Source organism: Galeopterus variegatus, unplaced genomic scaffold, assembly GCF_000696425.1.
Source record: "Galeopterus variegatus unplaced genomic scaffold, G_variegatus-3.0.2 Scaffold3152, whole genome shotgun sequence".
In the NCBI taxonomy this organism is placed as follows: Eukaryota; Metazoa; Chordata; class Mammalia; order Dermoptera; family Cynocephalidae; genus Galeopterus; species Galeopterus variegatus.
Window position 1 is genome coordinate 11,098 of NW_007729263.1, and position 12,859 is coordinate 23,956.

The following is a 12,859-nucleotide window of genomic DNA, read 5'->3' on the forward strand; positions in this document are numbered from 1 at the left end:
TTAGAACAATGCCTGGCACAAAGCAAGCACATAATAAACCTCAGCTGATATTATTAGAAATTGCTGCCGACTTTTATCACACACCTGTTCAATAGCTCTTGACAAAATCATATGGTCCTTCTCCTTTATTTTGTTCCCTGGTGAATTGAAAACTTAGATTTCTTGATGTTAAACCATTCTTATCTCCAGGAATCCTACTTGGTCATGAAATGATTTTCTTTTAATAGACTTAGATTTGACTTACAAATATTTTATTTAGACTTTTGGTCAAAGATATTATTTTGACATCTTTGGTCAAAGATAATGTTGGTCTTTTTGTATTATCTGTATTATGTTTTAGTATTAAGGTTAAGCTAGTTTTATAAAATGTATTGCAGAATAGGGAACAGTTTTGTCCTTGAACAAAGAGTTACAAATACACAATCAAGATCCTTCTTGTTGATGGTGGGATCTGAAGACTGACCGTCTTCCCGGTCTGCTGCTTAGGACTGAGGAGAGGAGCAGTGCAGTTTACAGAACAAGTGCAAGTTACCAAACTCAAAGCTTATTTAATTGAATGGGCTAATGAGAAATGTGATACTCCTGTTAACATTCTGTTACTTCTTGGGAGAAAGGCGCTTAGCATGGCTTGCAGGTGTCTGCTATTTACTCTACTTCTAAGTGGTTCCTGGTTCCATTTTTCCTCTTTTATTACTTTAGAACAAGTTTGCAGATAGTCTTGAATGCAATATTTGTTTATTCAAAAAATACATATTTATGGGCCGGCCTGGTGGCGCACTGCTACAGTGTGCCCACTTGGGAGCGCGGCGGCGCTCCCGCCGAGGGTTCAGATCCCACATACAGACCGGCCGCTCACTGGCTGAGCGAGGTGCAGGCGCGACACTGAGGGTTGCGATCCCGTTGCCGGTCACGAAAAAAGACAAAAAGGAAAAAAATATATATATATATTTATAATAAAATCATCGTAGAAAGAAAAAAAAATGTATTGCAGTTCTTTCTTCTTTTCCTATAGTGTGGAATAATTTAAATAAGTAGGAATATTTGATCTTTAAAATTAGTATATATACTTAACAGTAAAACTATCTGAGACTGATGCCTTTTTAAAAGGTAGCCCTTTAATTTCCTTTCCAATATCTTCTATAATTATTGGTTCTTATTTTAGTTTTTCCTTGCTTATAAATCAATTTGGTTTTTTATATTTTGCTTGAAAACTATTCGCTTCCTTTATATTTTCACTTTTTAAAATTTTTTTTATTTTTGGTTGCTGGGCATACAGAGATTGAACCCTGAACTTGGTGTTATCAGCACCACATCCTAGCCAACTAAAGTAACTGGCCAGCCCCAACATTTTCAAATTTATGACCATGTAGTAAATGATCATCAATGTCTGCTGACATCACAGAGAGACAATCAGATATAATGGGCCTCCTGCAGTAAGAACATATACCTCTAAAGCCACATCTCACCTGAGTGAGACCTAGCCTCAGGACCCACCACCCAATCATCAGGAAATGCAGGGGATGGTGGAACATGTTAAATGACACTACTGGGATGGAGTCAGCAAATCCAGACCTTGGGAAAGTTTATGGGGTAAAGGAGAAAAAAATAGATGAGGGGGGAATATATAGATTAAAAGAAACTTAAGTAACAACTGACAGCAACCAATGAAACAAGCAGAACTTGTTTAGATCCTGTTGCAAACAAAACAATTGTAAGAAAGAAATAGGAAGGGGAAAAGAATTGGAGAACTCTAAACATGTTTAACGTTTGATTATACTAAGGAATTATTATTGATTTTTAAAGTGTAAAAAATCAATATATGTTTTCAGTTGGTATGTTAAAAAAAAAGTCATAAAAGAAAAAAAGAAAAAGAAGAAAGACTTCAAATAAACAACCCAACATTACACCTCAAGGAACTAGAAACACAAGAACGAACCAAACCCAGAATCAGTAGAAGGAGAGAACTAATAAAGATCAGAGCTGAAGTAAATGAATTCAAAATTTAAAAATAAATACAAGAGATAGGGCCGGCCTGTGGCTCACTCGGTAGAGTGCGGTGCTGATAACACCAAGGCCGCGGGTTCGGATCCTATATAGGGATGGCCGGTTTGCTCACTGGCTGAGCGTGGTGCTGACAACACCAAGCCAAGGGTTGAGATCCCCTTACCAGTCATCTTTAAAAAAAAAAAAAAAAATACAAGAGATCAGTGAAACAAAGAGTTGGTTTTTTATTTTATTTTATTTATTTATTTATTTTATTTTATTTTTTAAAAAGATGACCGGTAAGGGGATCTTAACCCTTGACTTGGTGTTGTCAGCACCACACTCAACCAGTGAGCGAACCGGCCATCCCTATATGGGATCCGAACCCGTGGCCTTGGTGTTATCAGCACCACACTCTCCCGAGTGAGCCACAGGCCGGCCCAAGAGTTGGTTTTTTAAAATAACAAAATAAAACAAAAAACAAAATTGGTAAACCTTTAGCTAGACTAATGAATAAAAGAGAAGAGTCAAATACATAAAATCAGAAATGAAAAAGGAGACATTATAACTGATTACACAGAAATACAAAGGATCAGAAGAGATTACCATGAACAACTACATGTGAACAAACTGGAAAACCTAAAGGACATGGATAAATTCCTGGACACATACAGCTTATCAAGGTCGAATCATGAAGAGCTAGAAAACCTAAACAATAATGAGTAATGAGATTGAAGCAATGATGAAAAGTCTCCCAACAAAGAAAATCCCAGGGCCAGATGGCTTTACTGCCAAATTCTTCCAAACTTTTAAAGAAGAACTAATACCAATTCTTCTCAAACTCTTCCAAAAAATTGAAGAGGAGGGAATACTTCCAAACTCATTCTGCAAGATCAGTATTAACCTTATAACCTTGTACTGGAGAAAGATACAACAACAAAAGAAACTACAGACCAATATGAACACAGATGCAAAGTTCCTCAACAAAATACTGGCAAACAGAATCCAATGACACATTAAGAAGATCATTCACCATGATCATGTGGGATTAATTCCAGGGATGCAAGTATGGTTCAAAATATGAAAATCAATAAACATGATACATCACATCAACAGAATGAAGGACAAAACCATATGATCATTTCAACAGATACAGAAAGAACATTTGGTAAAATCCTATACCTTTCATGATAAAAACACTCAACAAACTACGTATAGAAGAAATATACCTCAACACAATAAAGGCCATATGTGACAAACCCACAGCTAATATCATATTGAATGGACAAAAAATGGAGGCTTTTCCTTTAAGATCTGGAACAAGACAAGAATTCCCACTTTCCAAACTCTTATTCTAGTAATGGAAGCTCTAGCCAGTGCAATAAGGCAGGAAAAAGCAATTAAGAGCATCCAAATTGGCAAAGAGGAAGTCAAACTATCCCTATTTTAAGATGACATGATCATATACATAGAAAACCCTAAAGACTTCACAAAAAATTACTAGAATTCATAAAGGAATTCAGTATAATGGTATGATACAAAATCAACACAAAAAACCAATAGCCTTCCTATTTGTTTTTCTGGTCGCTGGCCAGTATGGGGAACTGAACCCTTGACCTTAGTGTTACAAGGCTACACTCTAACCAGCCGAGCTAACCAGCCAGCCCAATAGCCTTCCTATATGTCAATAAAAAAATAGCTGAAGAAATCAAGGAAGTAATCCCATTAACTATAGCTACCACACTCTACTGAGTAAGCTAACTGGCCAGCCCTCATAAGAGATATTGATCTGTAGTTTTCTTGTGACATGTTTCTCTGGTTTTAGTATCAGGTACCTCATAGGATAAGTTGGGAAGTTGTATTACTCTGTTTCTGTTGCTTATAACAAAATGCGTGGAGCTGGGTGATTTCTAAAGAAAACAAAATTTATTGCTTACAGTTTTGGAGGCTGGGAATTCCAGGGTCCAGAGTACATATCTGGTGAGGGTCTTGGTGATGGCACCAGTGACCCAGGGGTCTCACATGGCAGAAACTGGCAGAGCAGAGAGAGACTAACCTCTCGTGTGCTCTTCTTTTAAAGCCTTCAAAAGGGTGTGGCGCTGGGAGCACAGCAGCGCTCCCGCTGCGGGTTCGGATCCTATATAGGGATGACCGGTTTGCTCACTGGCTGAGCGTGGTGCTGACAACACCAAGTCAAGGGTTGAGATCCCCTTACCGGTCATCCTTTAAAAAAAAATAATAAAGCCCTCAAAACCATGCCCCTGACTACCATTTTTAATCCATTCACTAGGCATGGTCCTCAGAATCTAATCACCTCCTTAAGGTCCCACCTTTCAACTACCATAATAGGTTTTCCTCCCTCAATAGTTACAGTGGGAATTAAGCTTCTAATATAAATTTTTTCATGGCTGGCCAGTATGGGGATCCAAACCCTTGACCTTGGTGTTATCAGTACCACACTCTCCCAAGTGAGCAAACTGGCCAGCCCTCATATTTTCTACTTCTTGAATCAGTTTTGTTAATTTGTATCTTTATAAGAATTTGTTATATCTAAGTTATTGAATTTATTGGCATATAATTATTCATAGCATTCCTTTATAATTTTTAGAAATTTTATGTGAGGTCAGTAGTATCTCCCCTCTTTCATTTCTGATTTTAGTAATTTGAGTCTTCACTTTTTACTAGTCAATCTAACTAAAGGTTTGTCAATTTTGTTAATCTCTTTAAATAACCAACTTTTGGGTTTACTGATTTTCTCTATTTTTTTATATTCTCTATTTTATTAATTTCCACTCTAATTTTTATTATTTCCTTCCCTCTGCTTGCTTTAGTTTAGTTTCCTTTTTAAGGAAATAATAAAAATTAGAGTGGAAATTATAAAAAAGGAAACTAAACTAAAGCAAGCAGAGGGAAGGAAATAATAAAAATTAGAGTGGAAATTATAAAAAAGGAAACTAAACTAAAGCAAGCAGAGGGAAGGAAATAATAAAAATTAGAGTGGAAATTATAAAAAAGGAAACTAAACTAAAGCAAGCAGAGGGAAGGAAATAATAAAAATTAGAGTGGAAATTATAAAAAAGGAAACTAAACTAAAGCAAGCAGAGGGAAGGAAATAATAAAAATTAGAGTGGAAATTATAAAAAAGGAAACTAAACTAAAGCAAGCAGAGGGAAGGAAATAATAAAAATTAGAGTGGAAATTATAAAAAAGGAAACTAAACTAAAGCAAGCAGAGGGAAGGAAATAATAAAAATTAGAGTGGAAATTATAAAAAAGGAAACTAAACTAAAGCAAGCAGAGGGAAGGAAATAATAAAAATTAGAGTGGAAATTATAAAAAAGGAAACTAAACTAAAGCAAGCAGAGGGAAGGAAATAATAAAAATTAGAGTGGAAATTATAAAAAAGGAAACTAAACTAAAGCAAGCAGAGGGAAGGAAATAATAAAAATTAGAGTGGAAATTATAAAAAAGGAAACTAAACTAAAGCAAGCAGAGGGAAGGAAATAATAAAAATTAGAGTGGAAATTATCTTATATAATATATCTGTTTCTATCCTTTTACTTTTAATCTATTTGCATATTTTAATCTATAATGTGTCTCCTGAAGACAGCATATAGTTGGATCTTGTTTTATTTTTATTTTAATTTTTTTTAAATGCTATATTATTTTATTTACTTATTGATTTAGGTGGCTGGTAAGTATGGGGATTGAAACCCTTGACCTTGGTATTTGTTTTATTTGTAAATCTAGGCTGACAATCTTTGCATTTTGATTGGGTTGTTTAAACGATTCACATATTGGGTTGTTTAAACGATTCACATTTAATGTTATTATTGATATAGTTGGATTTACAACAGCCATTTTACTATTTTCTGTGTGTCTGATATCTTTTTCTTTTCCTAGTCCTCCTTTTCTGCTTTTTTTTTCAATAATGCAAATCCGTTTATAGCAGTAATTGAATACTTTCTAAAGCAGTGTTTTAATTTATTTAATAATTTTCACTACATTTTAATTTTTTAAATATATTTATTTATTTTTGTGGTGGCACGGATTGAACCCTGGACCTTGGTGTTACCAACACCACACTCTAACCTACTGATCTAACTGGCCAGACCCACTATAATTTAAAAGGTATTTCCTTAGTGGTTGCTCTAGGGCTTAATTTATCAGCTTCAGATTTATTTTAAATTAATTTCAGTGAAATATGGAAATATTACTTTTATATAGCTATATTCCATTTCCCTCTTCTTGTGGTGGTATTAATATATAAGTTACATCTACAAATTTTACAAACCCAATAATACATTGTTAAGTATTACTTTATATATTTTTGCCTTTTAGTGAAGCTTAAAAAATAAAGAACAGCAAGTATATAGTTATAGGTTTTGTTATATTTACCTTCTTATTTATCATATCTAAGTCTCTTCATTTGTTTTTGTGTATCAAGGTCCATCTGGATACCCGCTATTAGCCCAACACAACTTTGCTCCTACCTACTTCCTTTGTTCCCTTATTGACAAATACCTTACATTTATGTATGTTATAGGCCCAATAATATAATTATATACATATTGTTTTATACAACTGCTTTTTAAAATCATTTAAGAGAAGCGTTTATACTTTCATTTATGATTACATAAGTACTTTTATCCACTTCTTTGTTTTTTCTTGCTGTCTCTAACTACCATGTGGAGTCACATGCTTTCAGTCTCAAGAACTTTAATATTTCTTTCAAGGCAGGCCAGACAGCAACAAATTCTCTGTTTTTGAGTACCTGAGAATGTTTTTATTTTGCCTTCATTTTTGATATTGGATTCTTGGTTGATAATTTTTCTCTTTGAGCACTTTAAATATGTTATCCCACTGCCTACTGGCCTCCATTATTTGTGATGAGAAGTCAGCTGCTAATTGTATCAGAGTTCCCTTGTAAGTGATAAGACATTTTTCTCTGGCTATTTTCAAGATTTTCTCCTCGTCTTTAGCTTTCAGCATTTTTGCTATGATGTGTCTGTTTGTGGATCTTTTTGTATTTATTCTAGTTGGAATTTTTTTTATCTGCTTGGATGTGTATACTATTGGTTTTCTATATATTTGGGAAGATTTCAGCCATTATTTCTTCAAAACTTATCTCTGATCTTTCTTGTATTCTTATTCCACATATGTTGGTAAGCTTAATACTGTCCCACATTTCTCTGAGTCTGTTCATTTTTCTCCATTCTTTCTTCTCTCTGTTTTTTGTATTGCATAATCTCTACTAATTTATTTTCTTTTTTTTACTTTAGCATTTACTTGTATGCTGATCTATTTTCAAGTCTGCTAATTGTTTCTTCTGATATTTGAAATATATTGAACTCATACCTTCAGACATTTAAAAACAATTGGTAAGAAAAAAATACACAAATACTGAAGACTTATCTAATACTTCTAGTGAGGTAAAAATGATAGAAATAAATCATTTATGAATAGCTGCTGGAAAGATGGACATATTTGAGTTTAAAATTTAAATAAAAATTGTAAGCTATTTACAAAATGAGTGAGCAGTTCTTTTATGAATATTCAAACCATGACAATGACTTTTGGTCAAAATGTTAATAGATTAATATTGTAAAATTTTCAAATTTCCAAATCAACAGAAAATGTAAATCAATAAAGCTATGATAATAGAGCAAAGCAGTGAACTGGGGAAAAACATATAACAAACAGCCGTTTAATATTCAGACTATTTTAAGAAATGCTTTAAATACATATAGAAATTCCCAATCACAAGCACCCTACAACTGAATTCAATAACATTTACGGAACACATATGTATTTCCATGGTGGTGATACGATTCAAAACAGAAAGATAAATGACTTAGGTCTATGTCATTTACAAACTCAGCCCAAAAGGGAAGAGAGCGATGGGCCAGCCCGTGGCTCACTCGGGAGAGTGTGGTGCTGATAACACCAAGGCCACGGGTTCGGATCCCTATATAGGGATGGCCAGTTAGCTCACTGGCTGAGCGTGGTGCTGACAACACCAAGTCAAGGGTTAAGATCCCCTTACCGGTCATCTTTTTCTTTAAAAAAAAGGGGGGGGGAGATAACTTACTACAACATGGAGTGATAAGATTAAACAAGACATAAGAGTAATGTCATGTCTTATGGAGTTTAAAATATTTTCAAGATAATGGACAGTTCAGATAAAAAGTTGAATTCACTATAAATATATAATAATTTTGAAATTGTATGCACTTGATTTCATAGCCTCAAAATACATAAAAGAAAAATGGAAAAAACTATATGGTGAATTAGACCCTTGTATTTCTCCAAAATCTCTAGAAAGACTGATTGAAGGAGAGAAGAAGGAAAGGTATGTATGTGTGTGGGGGAGGAGGGAGGGCAAGAGAGTGCATGAAAATAACTAACATCAGAAATTTAAAAGATCATAAAGATCAAAAATTGAAAATGTAATAAGATATTAAGAGCAACTTTATTTCAATAAACATGAACATTTAGATGAAATGGACACATTTCTAGAAAAATGTAACCAACCCAACAAATACCAGAAGAAATAGAAAACCTGAATTGTCCTATAACTATAAAATATATTTATGCCAAATTTAAATTTCCCACATAACCAAAAAAACCTTCAGGTACAAATGTTTTCATTGTCAAACTCTACCACACATTTAAAAAGGAAATAACACCAATCTCACACAAACCTTCTGGAGAATAGAAGGAGGACAATATACCCATACCTGAACTTGTGAGAAAGAAAAATAACCAGCCAATAGCACTTATGAACCTAGATGCAAAATTCCTAAACAAAATATTAGCGAATTTAGAGAGGATTCTGGAAGCACCAGGACCTTGCTCCCCACCTAGACAGCAACTGCACTGGCAGAATATGCCTGTGGTAACTATTTTGGAGCTCTGGGGTCTACTGAAGAGTTGCAATTTCCAGGGGAATGTTTGTATTGTAAACTGTGGTTAATTTTGGTCAATTTCAATTCTTAGCACTGTACTACTACCCTTCTCCACCCCCATCCCTGTGGCAGGCAGCTGTGCATATATTCTGAGAGCAGTTTTTACATAGCTTGCCAGAGCCAGGGTGGGCAAAAGGGACTCTGTCCTCCAAATATTGGGGATCTGAATATCAGGGATCTGTGCTGTGATAGCTGATTGCTGCTTCAGATCACAGAGATGCAGACAAAGAAACATTCTTGTAGGTACCTCCCCCTCCAACTAAAATCATTTTGGGATTTAAAAGTCATTTTCCTTCATTTTTTTCTCCTTTTGGAAGAATGTATCATCCTAAAGTCTAAAAATTGTAAGTCAAACCATTGTAATTCAGAGACTGCATGTCAAATTGGTATCTTCTGATAGTCATGAATTGATTGTAAAAAGAGAACACGCATTAACGTCAGGAACAATAAAAGCCATGTTGAATTGTTCAGGCCAGTTTGCAGAGAATGAAAGCAATGAGGTCAATTTTAGAGATATCCTTCCACATGTGCTATCAAAAGCATGCATGTATTTTACCTACAGGGTTTGCTACACTAACAGCTCCACCAAGATTCCTGAATTTTCAATTCTACCTGAAAATGCACTGAAATTGCTGATGGCTGCAATCTTTCTAAATTGTTAAATAACATCATTATAATAAATTAATTTTTTCAGTATTTAATGCCTGTGATTCAGTTAGTAATTTTTTTCATATATAATATGCTGCCTTTATGCAACTAAACTATAAAGTTCATTGCAAAGCAGATAACTTTCTGTTCTTTTTGGAAAGCAATTAGAGTTGAAATTTGTTGCATCAAAAAAATTAAGAATAAATAAATGGGTCAATTAAAAATATATATAAATAAAACTTAGGCTTAATAAATGAGTTTGGTTGGGTTTCTGGATCTGAGCTAGGATATGTTCAGTTTCCATGGGTTTGGATTTCAGGATACACCTCTGGGTTTCAACCCACTCCCCGAGGTCTCAAGGCCCTTCTCTATGCCCTTCCCTAGAGGAGAGTTACTATTGCTTATTGGACCCATTTTTGGCACCAACACAGGAAAATTGAGACCACAAGGGGCAGACTTATGGAACTCCCATGACCAAGCATGCTCAGTGGGAGGGAGTTTATTCTTTGAATGACCTTCCACCGCAGGTGCTAAAGAGCACAAAATATTCTTGAATATATCCAGTGCATGTGATATAATTTGACCAATGAACATGCCCTAAAAGGAAGCCAACTTAGCATATGCAATACTATGTTACATTACAGGGAACCACCTCCTTAGTTGAATATTCATTAGATAGCATGAATATGTATCAGACAGTGAAACCATAAAAGCTGAATCCCAGCAGGAGATGGGGATGTTTCTCACTTTCCTGGGGCAAACCTGCACTTCCCTGGCTGAGGTGTGTATGCTTTCTTTTTGTATCAAACTTACTTTTAGCAGGTGGCTGCTTACTCTCTTGAGCCAGCCTGCACTCTGTACTAAGCTTTGAGTGGTATTTCTTACTTTTGTGTTAAACTTGGTATGGGTCCTGCTCAGTCTCTGGAGCTAGGCTGCACTTTGTGAAGTCTGTATCTCTTATCTGTTACATTATACCTGTTTTCATCTTCTGCTGTGACTCTGCTCTTGAATTCTTTCCTGTGGCTGAGTGAAGAACACGGTAAGAGGATGGGGTGGGTTGAGGTTGGCTGCCAAGCCTCCCCAGACCCTCTCCTCTGGCAGAAGATCCAAGGTCAATATGCAAAAATCAATTGTACCTCTATATACCAGCAATAAACAGTTATAAGATATCTTAAAAAGAGATTATAATAGAATAAATGTCAAATACCAATGCATAAATTTACAAAATATGGGCGAGACTGCTCATCTTTAAAATATAAAACATTATTGAGAGAAAATAAAGAAGATCTGAAATGTAGAGATAGATATATACAATGTTCATGAATTGGAAGATTAAATTTTTTAAAGATGTCAATTCTCTTTAAACTGATATATATATATATATGTGTGTGTGTGTGTGTGTGCCTGTGTGTGTATGTATAGATTGCAATCCCAATCAAAATCACAGTGGTTTTTTTTTGGAACCTCTCAATCTGAACTTAAAATTCATAGAGAAATGCAAATGGCCAGCAATAGCCTGAACACTTTGAAGAATAAGAGGGGAGAACTTATTCTATTAGGTTGGATTTATGATAAAGCCACAGTAATTAAGACAGAGTGCTTTTGGTACAAGAATGGATAAGGAGATCAATAAAACTAGAAATTCACACAAACATACACACACACCCCCAACAAAAATCTTATCCCCTTTCTCTCACCATACACAAAACTTAAGTACAGGTGCACTGTAGACCTAAATGAGAAAGATAAGCAATAAAATTTTCAGAAAATCACATAGGAAAATATCTTCATGTGTCTTGAGATAGGGAAAAACATCTAAAACAGTTCATATTACAAATCATAAAACAGAAATTAAGTTTGACTGTATTAACATTTAAACTTCTTATCAAAAGACATCATTAAGAGCAAGAAAAGGGCCGGCCCGGTGGCGCACTGCTACAGTGCGCCGCTTGGGAGCGCGGTGGCACTCCCGCCGAGGGTTCGGATTCCACATACAGACCGGCCGCTCACTGGCTGAGCGTGGTGCGGGCGCAACACCGAGGGTTGCGTTCCCGTTGCCGTCCTGGTCCGGTCCGGGAGCGACACTGAGGGTTGCGATCCGTTGCCAGTCACGAGAAAAGACAAAAAGGAAAAAAAAAAAAAAAAGGCAAGAAAAGACAAGCCACAATGTGGGCAAAGATATCTGCACACATATAACTAACAAATGGTACACATTCAGCATATATTAACCAAAAAGGATAAATAACCTAGTGGAAAAATATATAAAAGAAACAGGCACTTCACAGAAGAGGAAATTTAAATGGCCAATAAATGCACAAAAAGGTGCCTAATTTATTAGTAATCAAGGAAATACTAATTAAAAACTACACACCCACCAATGAGATACAACTGTATATTCATTCACCAAAGTGGCAATAGCAAGTATGTGAAGCAACCGGAACTTTAAAAGCCTGTATGTATGATGTAAATTGTATAAGTGCTTTGGAACCGTTTGGCATCTGCTACTGAAGTTGAAAACAGGCATATCCTACGATCTAACAAATTTCCTCACGGTATACACCCAACAGCTATATATGTGACCATGTACTACAGGGAACATGTAGAAGAATGTTCAGATAAGTCTTATTTGTAGTAGTCTAACAATGGAAACAGACTAAACGTTTATAATGGAATGAACAATTACATTATGATACGTTCATACAGTAGAATACTATACAGTAACAAACATGAACAAACTATAGCTAATCACAACAATAAAGATGAATCTCACAAATGTTAAGTGAAAAAAAGCCAGACATTAAGAGAATACATATAATTCCATTTATACAAAGTTCTCAGTTTAGGTGGTAAAAGGATGTGAAAAGCAAAGAAGTGATTACCATAAAAGTCAAGAAAATGATTACTTTTGAGGGGAGGCAGGTGGCTCCAACCGGTAAAGGGCACAAAGGGAGCTACTGGGATGCTGGAAATGTTCTATTTTTTAAGCTGCGTGATTGCTGAATGCAAGGGTGTTCACTAAAACAAACATGTATGTTTTATGCATTTTGTTTTTCTAAATGGGTGCTATATTTTACAATAAAAAATTTAACAATTAATACTTCTTGCAAAGTTGAGTTTATGGATTGAGATTCATGTGAAATACTAAGTGTCTGATAGACCATACATTCTGGGTCTGTTTCTTCCTAATATCCAGAACTCTTTGAGAGAGCCAACATACACATGCCACACAGAGTGAAAAATGGATGTGGCGCTCTATGTCAA

General features: G+C 35.2%; 1 pseudogene; it reads left to right on the forward strand.

Moving 5' to 3' along the window:
* Positions 1 to 8,871: 8,871 nt before the first annotated feature.
* Positions 8,872 to 9,612, forward strand: LOC103599929 (annotated as a pseudogene).
* Positions 9,613 to 12,859: the final 3,247 nt, after the last annotated feature.